At 37.0% G+C, this 18,839-nt stretch overlaps 1 long non-coding RNA gene across 2 annotated transcripts in view; it reads right to left on the reverse strand.

Moving 5' to 3' along the window:
- Positions 1 to 18,839, reverse strand: part of LOC141546843 (uncharacterized) — a 193,709-nt gene that overhangs the window by 13,023 nt on the left and 161,847 nt on the right. The window contains exon 1 of one of the 2 annotated variants that reach the window (XR_012483434.1): positions 5,137 to 5,283. The exons of the other annotated variant lie outside the window; for it this stretch is intronic. This is a non-coding gene — a long non-coding RNA (uncharacterized LOC141546843). Of the gene's footprint in view, positions 1 to 5,136; positions 5,284 to 18,839 lie in introns of those variants that run through there. 2 annotated transcript variants of the gene reach the window in all.

Here is an 18,839-nt window from a genome sequence, read left to right on the forward strand (position 1 = left end):
CTGGTGAGAGAAAGGGCTTGAGTTTCCTTATCACAATTCATCAGTTTCTTTGTTAGTATAATTGGCATTTACTTCATCTTAGTCATTGTGTCTAGTATTCTCTTAAACTTGCTTTCTGAACTGTGTATCACTTCATACAAATCTTCCTACATTTATGCTATAGTTTTCATATTCATGATTTCTTATGGTGCATTGCCATTCCATTCCATTCATATCCAACCCTCTCATTTTTGCAAAAGGAAAACTCAGATTCAGAGAAAGTGGTAGCCATTTGATCAAGATTACACAGTATCTGATTGATAAGTGCAGTCCTCTGCCTGTAAGAAATAATTTCTGTAGTGATGCTACAGAACATTGCTCTATCTCTGTTTCTATGATTCTGTCTCTTCCAACCCTTCTCTCTTCCTTTCCTTCTCTTCTTCCTCCTTCTCTCTCTCATCTCTATGTTTCTGTGGGGGGATCTCTGTCTCTGTTTCTGTTTGTCTCTCTTTTTCTCCGTCTTTCTGTACCTGTGTGTGTGTATCTTTCTCTGTCTCTATCTCTGTCTGTTGTCCGTCTCCCCTTCTTTCTCCCTTCTATCTTCTGTCTCACTCTGTCTCCCTCTCTTCTCTTACTGTTTCTCTCTGTCTCTATCTTTCTCTCTTTCTCTGTGTGTGTCTGTTTCTATGTCTCTTTCTGTCACTTTTTCACACACACACACACACACACACACACACACACACACACACACACACATTGTTTCTAGATAAACCAGAAACACATACTTTAAAACAAACCATTAAATTATTAAATTGTAGCTTCATCTTACTATCATTTCATTAATTTTTAGTTCAATAGGATGCGACATATCAAGAGTTAAGAGGTAACATAATATCCTTTTGGTATTCAGCAACTTCCAGTGTTTTCACCTACACTCTTGAAATGTTTCCAATAGACAGAACCAGATGATACAAAAATTTCTAAAAGTTTTATAAATGCAAAGTGATTTAGCAGATCCTTAACATCTCTATGCCCTTTCTCTGAAGCAGGATAAATAGTACTTAATAATTCTGATTCAGAAAAAAAAATAGGGACTCAATGTTTCCTTCCAACTTTAACAAAAAACATGTAAAGGAAATGTTCTAGAAAACTATATATTATTTCCCAGGTAACTACCACCCTCCCACCCCACCCCACCCCTTCTCTCAGAGGATTGGGAGAGTTTGACTCCAAGGGACCTCTTTGGGTTATTTGCATCCTGACTTCCTGAATCAGAAATGGGAATAATAAAAACTTTGCACAATCACAGATTTCAAATGGAAAGGACCTTAAAGATCATTGAGTCCATACACACCCATCTTCTAGATTAAAAAAAAAAACACAAAAAAACTGAAGGTAAGAGAGGGCAACATTGGTATGAAATCACAGAGCTGGAATTTGAAGAGGGAAGTAAAAAACCCAGCAACTTCAGTCCTGAATTTCCTGGCCATAGACCTTTTTCTTTGATGTTCAGGACCCTATGCATGTCCTTCAGTTTTTTCTACTTTCTATCTGAGTGGAATTCCATTTGTATATTCAAAGTGAAACAAGAGATAATTATGGGTCTTAATACTTTAGAAGATCTCCTCACTGATAAATTATCTGCTAACCCATTACATCATTCATAGCAATTAGTACCCTGGACTTGGCCACACAGGAAGTTCAACAAAAAGAAAATAGAAAATGTACATTGTAGTATATATGTATGGCTCTATGTATCTATAGTTATCAATATATTTATATTTATATATCTTTATATTTTATTCCTTTTAAATTCAAAAAGGGGCCCAACAATATTTGTCTGGTCTATTTAAATATTTACATTCCATATGCCTTTTATTAGCTATTTTGGTTTTAAAGGTTTTCCTCAATCATTCTTCTTCCTGCTAGTATTTCTTGTGTTTTTTTTTTTTTTCTTTTTAATGGTCCATTTATCATAGGGGAAATAAGGCTAATTAAATTAAGCCTTCCATTTTGGGGACAATCAAGTTAATAAAATCAGTGACAAGATTGTATTACAAGGAGGAAGTGAACAAATGACAGTATACAAATTTTCATGGTGCTATTCCCATGCTGAGAAAATAATGATGGTCCTCAGCCTTTGGTAAAGAGGTCCAGAATGTTATATACAATTTGGACATAATCATTTCTGTGACAACACCATAGATCATAAGTGATGAGTGATGAGAACATAATTCTTGAAATGACAAGAATGAATGTTGTTTTACTTCGAAAGTGATTAATGCTATATAAAGGTTTCATTCCAAAAACCAATCAAACAAACAAAAGCATGACAATGTGAAGAAAATCTATGGAACATAGATGGGTAGAGATTTTTCATGTGAATTTCAAAAACTGACTCCATAAGGATTTTTCTCTTGAATTTTTTTTCATGTTCAACAGATAAGTCCAAGATGAGTCTGGGACTTTAAAATTAATTTTAGTAACACTAATGGAATGAAGTTGAGATTTTAAAGCACAATTTCAAAATATTTTAGCCACTATTGTGCTTGAGAATTTGGGAGTAGATCCCTACATCATGGCATAGAAAAAAGGGCTCAATTTCTTTTTTTTTTAAAGGGCTCAATTTCTAAGTGAACAAAGGGCACTGTCTAAACTCAGGAAGACCTGAATTTAAGTCCAGCCTCAGAACATTATTAGCTATGTGACCCTGGGCAAAGCACTTACCCTTGTTTCCCTCCGTTTCCTCATCTATAAATTAGGCAGGATAATAACAACACCACTTTCCCAGGGTTATTGTGAAAATAAATGATATATTATTTGTAAATTACTTAGTACAGTGCTGAGCTCACAGCGCTATTTAAATGCCAGCTATTAGTATATAAGATTGTAGAATTAGGGGCAGCTAGGTGGCACAGTAGATAGAGCACTGACCCTGAAGTCAGGAGGACCTGAGTTTAAATTCAGCATCTTAACACTTACTAGCTGTGTGACCCTCGCCAGGTCACCGAACCCCAGTTGCCTTGCCAAAAATGGAAAAGACTTTACAAGTCATTCAGCCTTGTGAAATCAGCCATAGCTGATCTCTTTGTGTTCAAAGTGATTGTAGCTATCTTCAAGAGTGTGGAGTGTATTGTTCATTCTCCCTGGACTCTTTTGGTCAAGATTCTGTCACTCAAGGTACATCACTGATCCATCTTCATTGATCAGAAAAAAATACAAGGACCAGAGAGGTTAATTAAGGGGCTTGACCAGATTCAAAGTCAGTTAAAAGCAAAGCTGGGATTTAAACCCAGGTCTTAACTCTGCAACTAGAGTGGATCAATAGAGTAAGTGTATTTTATGAGGGAGGGAGAGCAATGAGCAGTCTCCCTCCCTTCAGACTCCAACAAATACAGCAGGGGTCTTTAGGTCATGTGACACCAGGGTCACCCATAGAAACTTTGGGATACCTGGGCTCAAGCTATAGGATCATAAGTTCCTCATCTTTAAAATGAGGCATTTGGATGATCTCTGAGATCCCTTTCACTTTTAGCATCTTCTAATATTTATGAAAGCCATATAATTCTTCATGTTCATGTCCAGTATCTCCATGTTCAGTCAATGTGCATTTATTGATTGACTGACTGTGAAGAGTCAAGCTAAATCCTGGGAAATAGAAAAAGCAAACCTAATCTCTGATTCAGGGCGTTCGCATCTTAAACAAGGTGAATGTGGATAGCTAAGTCAGTCTATAAGAGACTAATAATAACAATAAATTGTATCTGGATAGCATAGAATCAAAATAGCCTTAGAGGGGAGACACCCAGAGCCAGGGGCCTTGGAAAAGTCCTCCTGTACAGGCAGATGGCATCTAGACTGAGTCCTAAAGTAAGCCAAGGAAACCAGGAAGCTTAGGGGAGGAGGGAGAATACTCCAGACATCTTGTGAGTTTTTAGCCAGTGTGAAATGGATGCTATACAAAGAACTCAGTTCCTGCCTTCAAAAAAGCTTACATGTTACAAGAGAAATGTTGTTCAATCATTTTCAGTGGTGTCCAACTCTTCATAACCCCACTTGGGATTTTCTTGGTAAGGACACTGAAGTGGGTTGCCATTTCCTTCTCCAGTTCATTTACAGATGAAAAAACTGAGGCAAACAGGGTTAAATGATTGATTTGTCTAAAGTTGTACAGCTAGTAAGTATCTAAAGTTGGATTTGAACTCGGGAAGATGTCATCCTGACTCCAAGCCCAGAACTCTATCCATTGCATCAACTAGTTGCTCCCAAAAGAAATCAAACCTATGGAAAATGAGAATACACCTAATTAGAGAAAAGAGGCAATCCAGGGGTTTTCATGCTTGAACTATTATGTATAACTGCTTTCTAATTAATCTCCTGATTTGATTTTCTCCCCCCCAATGTGTACCCTTTAACCTATATAGAACCATTTTTCTGAAAGGACACCTCCATCCTATGACACTGTTTTGCCCAAGAATCTTTAATGGCTCCTGAATGCCTCCAGGATAAAATATCAATCCTCCCTCTGACAATTAAAGTCCCATATGACTTGGCTGACACATTTAAAGTTCCTAACTCTGGCTCCAGCTCTCAGGCTATTTTCACATTACACACCCCTTGTTCCAGTCCTTCTCCACAGCCAGCATGCCATCTCTCACCTCCTTGCCTTTCTGTACAGCGTCTCACCATCTCTTTCTCACACTCGCTCTTCCCCTCCAACTCTTACAGAGTTTAGCTGATCACCCTACAAGGAACTGTTAGGGCTCATTCCCTCTTCAAAGTATCATGAATTAACAAGTTAAGAAATCATCCAGTAGAACTTAAGCTCCTTTAGGATAGACTCTTCCATTTTTACTTTGTATCTCTAATACCTAATCTGCTGAAATGAAATAACAGAAAGTCTTATGGAAAATCTTCTTTGAAGAGATGGAAGACTATGGGAATAGAATATTGCCTATTACATTAGATTTTTAAACATACTTTTGCTTAACTTTTTAATTTCTTCATGTTTTTTAATTATAAGAGATGGTCTCATAGAGGGAGAGGGAAGCACACAGTAGGAAATTAGGTGATGTAAAAACAAAAGATATCATATATATATATTTTTTAAACTGTTCTAGACTAAAGTAAGGTGAGTTGTTTATTGTGCTTACTTACCCAACCATAACTGGATTGGTTCAGACACAGTGCAATGGAAGAAACTGTTTGCTCACAGTCTTCTTAGATGGCTATGTTCTGCCCCAATCCAACACTCATGGCAAGTCTCTGATATGTCCTCCTCCCATGATAGTGGCTGGTGCTGCCCGTAAATACACTCACTATAAATGTAATGTCCTCACTATATGGAGTGTGGTGGAACCCCAAACAAACAGACTGCCTTTCTTGTGTTCGTCACTAAGAAAATCTTGCCTCACCCACATGAAATAAGCGCATTGACGCCATATGCTGAAAAGATCTTGGGACTTTCTGCATTTGTTCTGACTCATATTTGATATATGGTTATCCATTATTCATGAGAACCAACCCAAAAATCTGAAATAGTTTTAGAAAGAAATTTATTAGTTTTTTTCATTCATTAGTTAGTTTTCAGCAAGCTAAAAAGGAGTGGCTCCCTTCAGTCTAGGCTTTGGAAAGTTTTTGAATTTGACAAAGGTTTCTACAAACAAGCCACACATGAATCATATGAAGGGAACCCAAAACAAATCTTGGGTGTAGGGACCCAAAATAAGATGCTTTAGGTGGATTCAGGATCTGAGAGAAACCAAAATACCTTGTAGCTATCTCCAGAATTCCTGGAGAATAACTGTTTATTCTAGGTAAACATAACTTCTAATCACATAAAGTTGGATTTAAATAGTATAATAAAATTTCCAAATATAATAAATCATTCATTACACACAGGATTTCAGAATAAAGATACATAAAATACAGTAAAGAAATGGCTCATACAGTTTTGTTTCTGTCTGTTACTTCCCATGTTCTCAGCCTTTTTTATCTGAAATATTTTTTTCTTTTCCTTAAAAGAATAAGAAGTAAGATAATCAACATGTTTGGGGGGGAGAGGGAGGATTTTATATAATATCCAACATTCTGAGGAGTGGAGTCAAGATGGGGGAAAAAAACACTACCTTGCCTGAGCTCTCCCTAAACCTTTCCAAACTCCTTTAAATAATGCCATAAACAACTTTTGGCACTGGAAAACCCATGAAAGGACGGGGCAAAATAATTTTCCAGTCAAAGACAACTTTTAAAACATTTTGTAAAGCAATTTGAAACTATGCCCAAATGGTTATAAAATCATGTGTATTCTTTGATCTAGTTATAGCACTATTAGGTCTATATCCCCAAAGAAATTTTAGTAAAAGAAAGAAAAAGTCCTATAATTATAGAAATATGCATAGCAGCTCTTTTCTGGGAACAAAAAAATGGAAATTGAGGGAATGCTCATCAATAGGGAAATAGTTAAGTTGTGGTATATGAAACATTAATAAATAATATTTATAAATGCTTTATAAAATTGTCCTCCCAGAAATATGCAAATTATTTCATCTCTATATTGTTTCAAGGAATATGGGATAAATTTTCAGGTTAGAAAATGAAGTTAAAAAAAGAAACAAAAGTAAAGGAATTAGAATAGGCAATGAGGAGATAAAAACACTCTTTGCAGTTTATATGGTGGTATATGTAAGTGAGTCCTAGAGAATCATCCAAAAACCTATTTGAAACAATTAACAGCTTTAACAAAGTTGCAGGACATAAAATAAACCCACACAAATTATCAGCATTTCTATATATTACTAAGAAAGCCCAGCAGTAAGAGATAGAAAGAGAAATGCTATTTAAAATAACTATACATAAAATATTTGGCCAAGACAAACCCAGAAACCATATGAACACAATTACAAAACACTTTTCACACAAATAAAGTCAAATCTAAATGAATGGAAAAATATCAATTGTGCCTAGATAGGTCAAGCTAAAAATATCACTTGCCCAGGAATAGGCCAAGCTAATATAATAAAAATGACAATTCTACCTAAATTAGTCAACTTGGTCAGTGCCATACTAAACTGCTGAAAATGAGGAGGTTGAGAATATGAGTGGTATCAAAGCTTTATGGGCCTTTATATATTTTATTCTCACATTCTAGATAAATATTTATCCAACATGAGTCTCATCCTACAATGGTGAATCAATTTTCACGATATGATTAGTCTATTCAAGAATCAAATGGGGCTCCCTCTTCTTTTTTTAATAGCATTTTATTTTTCTAAACACATGCAAAGATAGTTTTCAATATACATCCTTAAAAAACCTTGTTTTCCAAATTTTTCTCCCTTCTTCCCTTCCCCTCTCCCCAAGACAACAATCTATTATAAGCCAAACAAATTTCCATGTTCATCATGCTGCTCAAGAAAAATCAAACCAAAAAGGAAAAAATAACAAGAAAGAAAAAAAACAAGCAAACAAAAACAGTAATAGCAACAAAAAACAAAAATCCATATTCAGTCTCCATAGTTCTCTCTCTGGATGTGGATGTCACTTTCCATCATGTCTAATGGAATTGTGGGGCTTCTTTTCTTGTTTTTGATAGAAACATAGGGTCTATTGGTTGTTTGGATTTGGTTAAATATTTTCTTTGTTGACAGAGAGGATTCCATAAGAAAGATTTACAGGAAAATGACCGTGATGTAAAAAAGAATTTTTTAAGTTACTCATAAAACAAAACAAAAATCATAAATAGTGGTTTCCTGCTGTCTGCTGGATCAAATCTAAACTACTCAGTCAAATATTAGATTTGAGTCATCATTTTTCTCCCCTCTCTATTTATATCTAAGTTGATTTTTTCAGTGTTCCCCAAGAATGACCTTAAGTGAGTTATTTTAATTCATAATGGTTTAATTTCTCTATCTGTCCACTTGAAGCTTGGACTAGATGGTATGTGAGGTTCTTCCAGTTCTAGAGATTTTTTTAGGCTCTCTTTCCAGTAGACCATATCTCTTTACCATGTCATCTTTATTTCAACCCACCCCAACATCCCAATGTGTCTTGCTCCATTCTATCTCATGCCTTACTTGAGCTTCTCTGCACTGGTTCTTTCTGCCAATATGTCATAGATCATAGATTGAAAGCCAGAAAAAATATTCAAAATCAGACAATTCAATCCCCTCATTTTAAAGATTAGAAAACTCAAGCCCAAGTCAGGCATAAACTGCCAAAGACCACACAGGTAGCTAACTAGATTCAGAGATGAGATTTGAATCCAGACCACTGATTACAAAATTAACCCTCTTTCTATTGTACTAACTTTTTAAAGTCCTGTATTAAAACTCAGCTACTTCAAGAACTCTTCCTTGATCAGTTCACTATCATGATGATTGCTCCCTTACATTTCCATTGGCCCACCATGTTGTAGAATTAGGCACCTCCCTCTCTCTAAGTCCAAAATGAATGGTGCCCCCGAGGGAAAGTTTGCTGATATACTTGGAGAAGATACATATTTTCAACCTACCGTCAAAGCAATCTGAATAACGATTCCCTAAGAAAGTTTTCAGTTCATAAAGAGCTCTTTTGGAAGAAATTGGGGTACATTTAGTCTCTTGAAAAGTAAGCAGTGCTTTTTAGATGGGGGCCTCTCCTTCCCAGTGTCCAAAGACATCAAGCTTGATTTATAGTGTTTCACTCATATATTGTCAATGGAATTGTAAATTAGTACAATCATTCTGTGCAAATTAAATGATCAAAATATCTACTATGTCCCTCAATCCAGAAAATTCTATTTTTAATTATATATACCTTGGGGGAGTTTGGAAGGAAAGGGTTATTGATGAAAAGAAAAATGACTAAATATGCCAAAATATTTATAATAGCCCTTTTTGTGGTGGAAAAGAATTAGACTAAAATACATATCAGTTGGGGCACAGCTAAACAAATCATGGTACATACATGTTTACCATGTTATAAGAAATGATAAAAACAGTGAATGAAAACATAGGAAAATTTAATATAAACTGATGCAGAAGAAAGAAAACAGAGCCAATTACACAATGATTTTAGCAATGAGAACAGACAGAACAACTATGAAATAATGGAAAATTAATATTGCAAAACAATAAGCTTGGCCCCAAAGAAAAGGTAAAAGAAAATAACTCCCTCTTTTGAATACATGGGAGTGGCACACATTATATTGCATATAATTCCAGATTTTTTTTCAAGTATTAATTTGTTTTGCTGAATTTTTCTCTTCTTTCTCTTTTTCTTTTTTCTCTCCTTAAATATGTCTTTTTATAAGGTCTTTGTTGTATGACTCTCTGGACAAAGAGGAGAAAATTTAAATGATATAAAAACATAGTAAAAAAAATTTACTTTAACAAGAATTTATAATGCCATAGCTAGGCCTGGAGTTGTGAGAGAGACTTACTTGAAGTAGAAGGAGGCTAAGAAGTAAGCCTCTGAGTAAACTCATGTGAGGCACCAGGCAGACAAGAATAATGGCAAGTTTTCAGGGAGAGAAGGCTCCCACCATTATTATTGTATCCCTGGATAGAGATTTGATCTGTGATTTTATTGGAGTGATAGAGGGAACTCCCAAATGAGGAAATTTATTAATGCAGGTTGGCTCTTCTAGATTTGGAGAGTTGACTAGTTGTCTAACACACTGAGAAGTAGCCAGTCCATATAGATAAGAGGGAGGACTTGAAATAGGTCTTCCTGATTCCAAAGACAGACATTTCAAATTGAATGTCCTACAGACATCTTAAATTCAACATATCCAAAAGTGAATTCATTATCTTTCCCTCCCACCACAACAAAAAATAAAACCATCACCATTCCCTATTAACTTCCTTATTACCGTAGAGCATACCATCTTCCTATTCTCTTATTCAGACTCATAATCTAAGTGCCATCCTCGACTCCTCATTCTCTCTCATTTCCCCATATCCAATCTATTACAAAGACCTATAGAGTCTATATTTGCACCCACAATAATCCAGTTACCTTGGTCTCCTTGCTATTCCACAAACAAGGCCTTCCATCTCCCAAAACCAAGCAGTTTTATGGCTATCACCCATGTCTGAAATGTTTTTCCTCCTCATCTCTATTTTCTGGATTTCCTGTCTTCCTTTTCAAGTCTCAGCCCAAATAACACCCTCTAGAAGAAACCATTCTCTCTTAATGAGTTTACTACCAGAAAATGGCATCAGGCACTGCAGTTTTGGGCTCTGTCCAGAACATGTCCTTTTGTTCTTCTGTTTCTCATGGTTTCAATGCTTATGTCTTCCCTCATTTGACTACCTCCAATTTATCCTGATTGCACCTAGTTTTTGCAAGTTGTCTCCCCTTTTAGAATGTGATTTCCTTCCAGACAAGGACTGGATTTTTGCTTTTCTTTGTTTCCCTAGCTCTTAGTCACATAGTAGTTGTTTAACAAATGCCTCTTGACTTGATTTGACTTTCTATACATGTTACTTTTCAGTGCCACTAGAACTGGGTCAAAAGTACTCTAGAGTGCTTCCAATCTTCAGCAACAGAAGGCTACCCCCAATTACCTACCATGGGAAAGGGAACTCTACCTACATCTAAGAGTGATTAGAAACTAGAAGAGAGAAAGGGAACAATAAGAGAATATCTTCTGGACACAGCCCAGAATTGCAGGAAGAGCCAAGGAGAATGTCTGGTGCCATTTTTTGCTAGTTTTGGTAGACAAACAAACAGAAAAAAAAACAATAACAAATATACTCCCAGCTGCAGGGAGAGGCATATGCTTGTTATGTAAAAATTATATAACAGGGAATTGAGAATCTATTGTGGGACCATAAGAAGAACTTTGATTCTGACTCAGAAGACATTTATCCAACCACTTGAAAACAGCCAGCTTTTCCTTCTTGGATCTTCTCCAGGAGAAGCATTCTCAGCTTCTTCAATCTGATACTCAAATGGCACAGTATCAGGGCTTCTCACCACCATACAGGTAGACTTTTTTCTCTACAAATCAAAAATCCTGTCTCTGACAACAACTACTTGTGTGACTTTTGGCAAATTTCTTACACTTTCTGTACCCTGTCTGTAAATTGAGAGGATCAGATTCATGGTTTAATGGTCCCTGAATCTATAATTCTTTGATTCTATAAAATAACAGAGAAGATGGTGTCACATACAGTAAGGATCTTCATTGATTGGGGATAACCTCAGTCAAACTGAGACCTATTGAAGTCCTATTAAAGCTTAAAAAAGATCAAAATCTCCCATTTCATCCAAGGCCATCTTTAGTCATTTTGATCTATATCTTGCCACTGGACCCAGATGACTCTGGAAGGGAAAATGAGATTGGTGACCTTGCACAACCCTCCCTCACTAAAATCCAACTCACCTACCTGTCATAGCATCACCTCCCTGATGTCTTGGTCCTCTTTGAGAATGAAGGACAAACAACAACAATCCAAGTGGCGATTTTCCTAAATTTTCTAGATGGAGTCCCAAGAATTAGAGAAATTAGAGAGAATCTGGGTTCTTCCTCTGGGTCACTGACACAAGAGTTATATTAAATTATCAGCATTTGTTTTGTTTCCTCTGTGTGATGGCTAACATTAATCTATAAGGATACCTATAGGGAGAGCTAGACAAATTTATCATTAAGAGAATCCTTCTCAGAGTTTACTTGTGAGGAATAATTATTATTAATTTAAATAAAAACATTATGCCTTTCTGGGTTCTCTCAACTCTTAAAAAAAAAAACTCTTTAAAAAATCTCTCAGCTGGGCTCTTAGCAGGAAATACAAGACAGATACAGTTCATACAGGGAAATCCCTACTGGGGTACTAGGATGAGAATGTCTTGACAAGGGTAGAATCATAGAAACTTAAGATCTGGAAGAAACCATAGACGTCATCCACCCCATGTAGGAGTTCTTGCTACAGGGTCCCTACTAAGTCAATTTTCAACTCTTTTGGTTTGGGCTTTTCTGGTAACAGAGAACTTGCCAGCTCTCAAATAAGCCCATTCATTTTGGGGACAACTGTAACTGTAACTCTCCCTTAGATGGATCTGAGATCTGCTTCCCTGTAACTAATAAAGGATCACAGGTCTAGAATTAGAGGAACCATCAGAGGTCAGCAAGTCTAACTCCTTTAAGGACCAGTTCACAATTATTCAGGCACATAAGTAGCCAGACAACCATTGAACATGGATCTTTTGGTTCAAAATCTAGATTTCTCTCCATTCAAAACCCATAATGAATGATTTCCATTTAATGAATGTGCTCACAAAACTATGAGGAGACATAGTTAAAATTGTGTAGTAGATAGGATATTGGATTTGAATTCAAATCCTGTTTCAAACACTTATTAGTTATGTGACCCTGAACAAGACATTTAAGTTCTCTGGGCCTCAGCTTCCTCATCTACGATATGAAGGGGTTGGGTCCAATACCCTCTATGTTTCTTTTAGTCCTAATTCTATGATTTTACATGTATCTGATTGAACTAATTTTGGTTTAAAAAAGTAATATGATGCAAATGTCGTGGTTCCCTTGGAGATGGGAGGACTAACACAACTTGCTATACATAAACGGTAGCCACAGTCTATCAGAGGAAATCTTTACTTTTACTGAGTAAAACCAATTTTAAAATAATTTGGCAATCTCTTTTCCACTTTGTCATTTATCCAACTGCTTCAAAACAGGCATCCTTTCTTTCTTGGATCTTATCCAAGAGAAGCATTCCAGCTCCTTCAACTTGATCCTCATATGGCATGGTATAAGGATTTCTTGCCACCATGCAGACAGACTTCTTTCTTTACAATTCCCCTGCTGTGGATACCATTCTCTATCCTCAACCACTTCCTTTTCAGTTTCCTTTTATATGTCATCTTCTGCCATTGGAATATAAGCTCATTGAGGGCAGGGATTATTATTCTTTACATTCATATTTATATTCCTGGCCCTTAGTATGCCCTGGCATATTTGTTGCTAATGTTTAGTCATTAGCCATGTCCAACTCTTCATGACTCCAACGGGGGTTTCTTTATGCAAAGATACTGAAGAGGTTTGCTATTTCCTTCTCCAGTTCATTTTACAGATGAGGAAACTGAGGCAAACAGAGTTGATTGATTTGACCAAGGTCACATAGCTAGTAAGTGTCTGAGGCCATATTTGAACTCAGTTCCTCTAGATTATAGGGCCAGAGCTCTACTGGGCCAGCTACTGGCCTCTGGCATATAGATCAGATGTCTAGTATATAGGAAGCATTTAATTACAAATAGAATATAATATGACATGACAAGATATAACAAATAATGTGACATAATATATAAGAGAAAATGAAGAGATACGACAATATAATGTAATATAATATAATATAACATAATATGATGTGATATTATAATTATTTAAGGTTCCTACCACTAAAAAAAGTGCTTATTAAAGTGGAATCTTCTCTTTTAAACTCCACAGCTCCCAAATGGGGACAAATGTATTTAAGTACAAATAAAAAATAGTAAAATACAAAGAAGGTTGAGAATCTACTTACACCTCCAAGCTGTTTGCACTTGAAGTATTGTTAAACCTTGATCCCTACCATCACAAAACTGAGTACCTGAAAGAATTGTGGTATCTAGAAAAAACACAAGTGGGTCAGGAAGAGAAGGTAGTTTAGAGATAGAGCATGAAAATGCAAAATTTTAACCTGCTTCAGCAATAAATCTTAGGCCTCTCAATATAGATAGAATGTTTAAGCTGAATGTCCAACTGATGTCAAAGATGAGATATTGGAACAAGGAGAAAGGTTAGAACTTAGTCCCAACTGGAAATGCAACTATATGGAAGTCATTCATACATTCATCAGTTATTTATAAAATATGTATTTTCTTTGTATTTATGAAAATAAAATCCCTCCCATCATGGGATGAAGGAAAGGGACTAAGTAAATGGAGAAGGATGATGACATGGAAATGTGTAATTTTATAATACAAGCCAAAAAATAGTTAAATCTTCACCTCAATTCAAGGTATTAGAAAAAGATCTTAACATGGCAGGATGGAGACTATAGTGTTGCATTAATCCAGGTTTTCTGACCTGAAGACTATGCTGCGCCAATGGTCATGTTGGCCATCCATGACAAATAGAGTTGTAAAAATTAGCTCATCTAACCTTTGTTTGATTCTGAAGCAGATGCTGTTCTAACAAAGAACCCCCATGTTAATAATAAAGTGCTATATAAAGATTCACTATGACATGTTCACTATTAAGTAACCACTTCCTCTCACTACTCTCACCTCTCCTACTTGCCATTTTATTTTCTGAAATTCTAGAACCCAAAGTTGGGCTAAAGTATTCTAGGCCATCTAGCTATCTCTTAAGTAAAGTTCTCAAAGTGTAGCCTAAGGTCCTGTATACAGTCTCAAGACTATTTCAGGAGATCCTCCAGATCAAAATTATTTTCATATCAAATTGATATTTTGATTTATAATCCAGTAAATATCCATCAATATAATCCATAAGCAAAATCTCTTCAGGAAAAAATTCATTAATAATTTTTAAGAGTTTTGTTGATTCTTGTTTTTCAATTCTGTCTGACTCTTCTTGACCCTTTCTGAGGTTTTCTTTGTAAAAATACTGGCGAGGTTTCCTTTTCTAGCTCATTTTCCAGATGAGAAAACTGAGGCAAACAGGTTTGAGTGACTTCCCCAGAATCCCATACCTAGGAAAAATCTGAGGCCAGATCTGAATTCAGGAAGATGAGTCTTCCAAGCACCTTTTAAGAGTTTTAAGGAGTCTTAAAAAACAAAACAAAACAAACAAACAAAAAAAATTGAAATACTGAACAAATATTGAACAAAAATACCCTAAGAGCTCAGAAAAATAGATCATTGTGGCTTTTAAGAAAGGTATCATCATAGATGTAGGACTAATCTGGAATTTATTTAGCAAGTTAGAATAGGACTCAACTTCAAAGTAACTTTCAGGGGTTAAAAGAAAAAAGGAAATAGTGTAGCATAATAAATAGAGGGATGGCTGTAAGGTCAGGGAGGACCTGGTTTGAAGTCTTGTCACTAACACATGTTAACTATGATCCTGGGCAAGATACTTTTACTTTAATCATTTATGACTTATAAGTGTAAGGGGAGATGTTGATCTGAACTGTTAGAGGAAGTTTCTGTACAATGAGCTCCTCATATTAAGAAACCATAGATTTTCACCAGAAAGGAAGGAGAAAGGAAAAAATAAAAGGAGGAGTGGAGGAAGGGGAAAGGAAGAAAGGGAGGAAGGAAGGAAGAAAGAAAGGAAGGAAGGAAGGAAGGAAGGAAGGAAGGAAGGAAGGAAGGAAGGAAGGAAGGAAGGAAGGAAGGAAGGAAGGAAGGAAGGAAGGAAGGAAGGAAGGAAGGAAGGGAAGGAAGGAAGGAAAGAAAGGAGAGGAGAGGAAGGAAAGAAGGGAGGAAATGAGGGAGGAAGGAAAAAATTTAAAGAGAACAAGTTCCAGAATCTTGGGTCAAGGGACCTGAGTTCAAATCTCAGTTCTGCCACTTTCTTTGGACTTTGGGCAAGTCACTTCCATTCTCTGTGCCGCCCACTATAGGGGTTTGACTGGGTGGCTCTGATCCCTCCCAGCCATGGTCCCTCCATCTAGTGCCTCGTTTCCCAACCCAACAGGTGTATGAGGACACAATGAGAGCAACAGGCTGCCCCCCCCCAAAATGTGATTGTTTCCTATTTGAACAAGCCAAATCCTTGTCTGTGGTTTCTTCACATTTGGCCACCCCAGGAATGGGGAGAGAGTGATAACTTTCACAGAATGATGTGATTTGGGGGAGGAAGCTGGAGGACTCAAAAGTAACCTTCTCCCTCAAAAACATCATGGTGTAGCTGACAGCATCTTTAAGATTTTCTGGTCCATTTTGTGGAGAAGGAAAGCCACTTTCCCGAGGTCACATTTAACTCTTACTGAAACTGAGGTTGAGCTGAGGTAGAGAAACTTTCTGGTTTCAGTGCCCTACTTTGGGTGTAGCCAAAAATTATGCTGTTGATCTAGTTGCTAAACTTGGCTTTATAGAGCTGAAAACACTGTGGGTCACACCCCTGAAAGTCACTTCTCATCCCACACCTCAGCCCCTAGTCTACCTAACTTTCCCGTATAGGATCAACTCTACCTATTCTCCCTATTCCACTTTTGGGCAGGAGACGTGCACACATAATGTGCAAAAGAAGAACGCATAGTATGGCGTACAGGAGAGACTGTATAGTAAAGAAGGACATGGAATCCTGGGTCACCCTTCATTCTACACCCCAATAACTGTCCCACAAATCTCTCTTGGCTGGAATCACCTTCACAGAACAGTAGAGTATGAAGGGATGAGAGAGAAAAAGAGAGACAGAGCGACAGACAGACACAGAGAGAGAGAAATGGGGGAGGGGAGGGAGAGGAAAAAGAGGGAGAGAGAGAGGGGAAAAGAGAGAGGGGAAGAGAGAGAGGGGAAGATAAACATCGAGCAGAGAAAGAGAACGGGAAAAAGACAGAGACACTTACAGAGAGACAGAGGGACAGAGAAGAGGGGGGCATCTAATCTTCCTGTTTCTTCTTCCAGATAAGGAAAATGATCCCAATATCACTGTTACACTGCAACCATAGTCTGCAAATCTAAACTGAGAAGGGAGCAACAGATTGGGTTGGATTTCTAGAGGGCTTTGGGGCAAATGGGCCTGTGAAAATTCATTGTTCCAATATCTCTGGACTTATTAAGCTCAACACCTTAATTACACTTAAAAATCCTTTGGGACCAACCTTTTGGGGGAAAACCAAGAAGTGACCTAGCATGCTCGGTTTCTCACAATTATCTTGGTTATACTAGTTTTAATCAGACACCATAGGAGTAGTTGCCTAGATTACTAAGTATGGCATAAACCTAGCTGTCACAGTAGACAGTATCCTGGGACTGGAGTCAGGAAGAACTGAATTCAAAACTGGCCTTAAACTTAGTCGTATAATGCTAGGCAAGTCACTTAACCTCTTTTGGCCTCAGTTTTTTCATCTGTAAAGTGGGATGATAGTAGCACTCATCTCCCAGAGTTATTCTAAGGAGCAAATGAGATAATATTTGTGAAATGCTTAGCACAGTACTTGTCATAATTAGAACTTAATAAATGTTTGATGATTGTTACTTTAGGTACAGCCATGATCAAATATGGCTCCCCATGGCTTGCTGAACAAAATTCAGATATATCTATCTGCCATCCAAGGCTTTCCACATCTGTTAGAGCATGGTCCAGGGACAAGAACACTTAAAGTCAGAGAATCTGAGTTAAAATTCTGACTCTTGCTACCTTTTACCTGAATGACTATGGATGAGTCATTTCACAGAGTTTCCTAAGCTGTTAATTGAGGGAAGTCCTACTCTCAATAAAGAGACTTATCTTGGCAGTTTTTCTCCCATTACTCCTATGTTCATTATGTTTCTGCCCTAGAATATACCCCATCCTCTAGCCCATTGCCCAAGCTATAACCCATACATGAAATATTCTTCTTCCCCTTCTTTGCTCATTGGGTTCCTACTTATCTTTTAAACTACAACCAAAATGTTACATTTCCCAAAGTTTCCTGATAACCTCCAATTAGTAACAACCTTCTCCATCTCCCACTCAGATCTCACATAATCCTGTGCTTGCATCTCTCAGGCACCCTCATCCTATAATATGGCAGTTATCTAAGACTGGATCTTATTGCCTGAGTATAATATGAGTCAAGAACAAACCATCAAGCATTATTTAAATAGCTTCTGGTGCCAGGCACTGCACTAAATGCTGGGGATAAGAAGAAAAGCAAAAGATAAGCCCTACTCTCAAGGAGATCACAGAAGGCAACATGCAAACAACTACATGCAAACAAGATTTAGACAAGTAACCTATTGGCATCAAGGGGGATTTAAGCTCTATGACCACAATGACCCTGATTTATCTAAACTTTGTGTCTTCCCTAGCACATGGCATGTACTCTGCACTCAAAAGGCATTTCTTTATATCATAATGTCTATTATATCATAATACAATGGATTATTATTGGACTGGAGTCACTGGGGGCTAGTTGTGAATTTAGCTGCCACCTTCATTTAAATTCCAGGCTTGACCTTTTGGGCCAGTAATAAACCCCAAGGAGTTGCAAGACAGGAAAAAGCTACATTGATATCAAAATATCCATAAAATGGGGGCAGCTAGGTGGCGCAGTGGATAGAGCACCAGCCTTGAATTAAGGAGGACCCGAGTTCAAATCTGGTCTCAGACACTTAACACTAACTAGCTGTGTGACCTGGGCAAGTCACTTAACCCCAGGCTCAGGAAAAAAAAAATCCATACAAGCACATTAGGGATTCATAAGCACACAGTTCTAGAGACAGAAGGACCTTTAGAGACCATTTATAACCCAGAGAGGTTAAGGGACTTGCCTAGGATCACCTAACTAGAGTGCCTGAGAATTCCTAAATCTAGTTTGAGAGTTTTATCCAGCAAAAACTGAAAATAAAGTGGGTATCCATTGATTAATAAATATATCAAATTGTGGAATAAAACTATAATGGAATAATAATATGAAATCGTTAGAAAAAAATTAATATGAGAAGCTCAGAGAAACAAAAAAAGACTTATAAGAATTGTTACAGAAAAAAAGAAAGCAGAACCAGGAGAACCTCTTGATTAAATAGAAACAACATTGAAAAATGGCTGAATGCTGACTAATTGCAAAGGCAAATTTGGTCCCAGAGAATAGATGATCAAATACATTTCCTTACTATTGGGAAAAATAGAGAATTATAAGCAGAGAATGTTGTATACATGGGCAAGTTAAGTGATTGTTTTGTTGATTCGTTTGGCTTAATTA

Source organism: Sminthopsis crassicaudata, chromosome 6 (assembly GCF_048593235.1).
Source record: "Sminthopsis crassicaudata isolate SCR6 chromosome 6, ASM4859323v1, whole genome shotgun sequence".
Taxonomy (NCBI): Eukaryota; Metazoa; Chordata; class Mammalia; order Dasyuromorphia; family Dasyuridae; genus Sminthopsis; species Sminthopsis crassicaudata.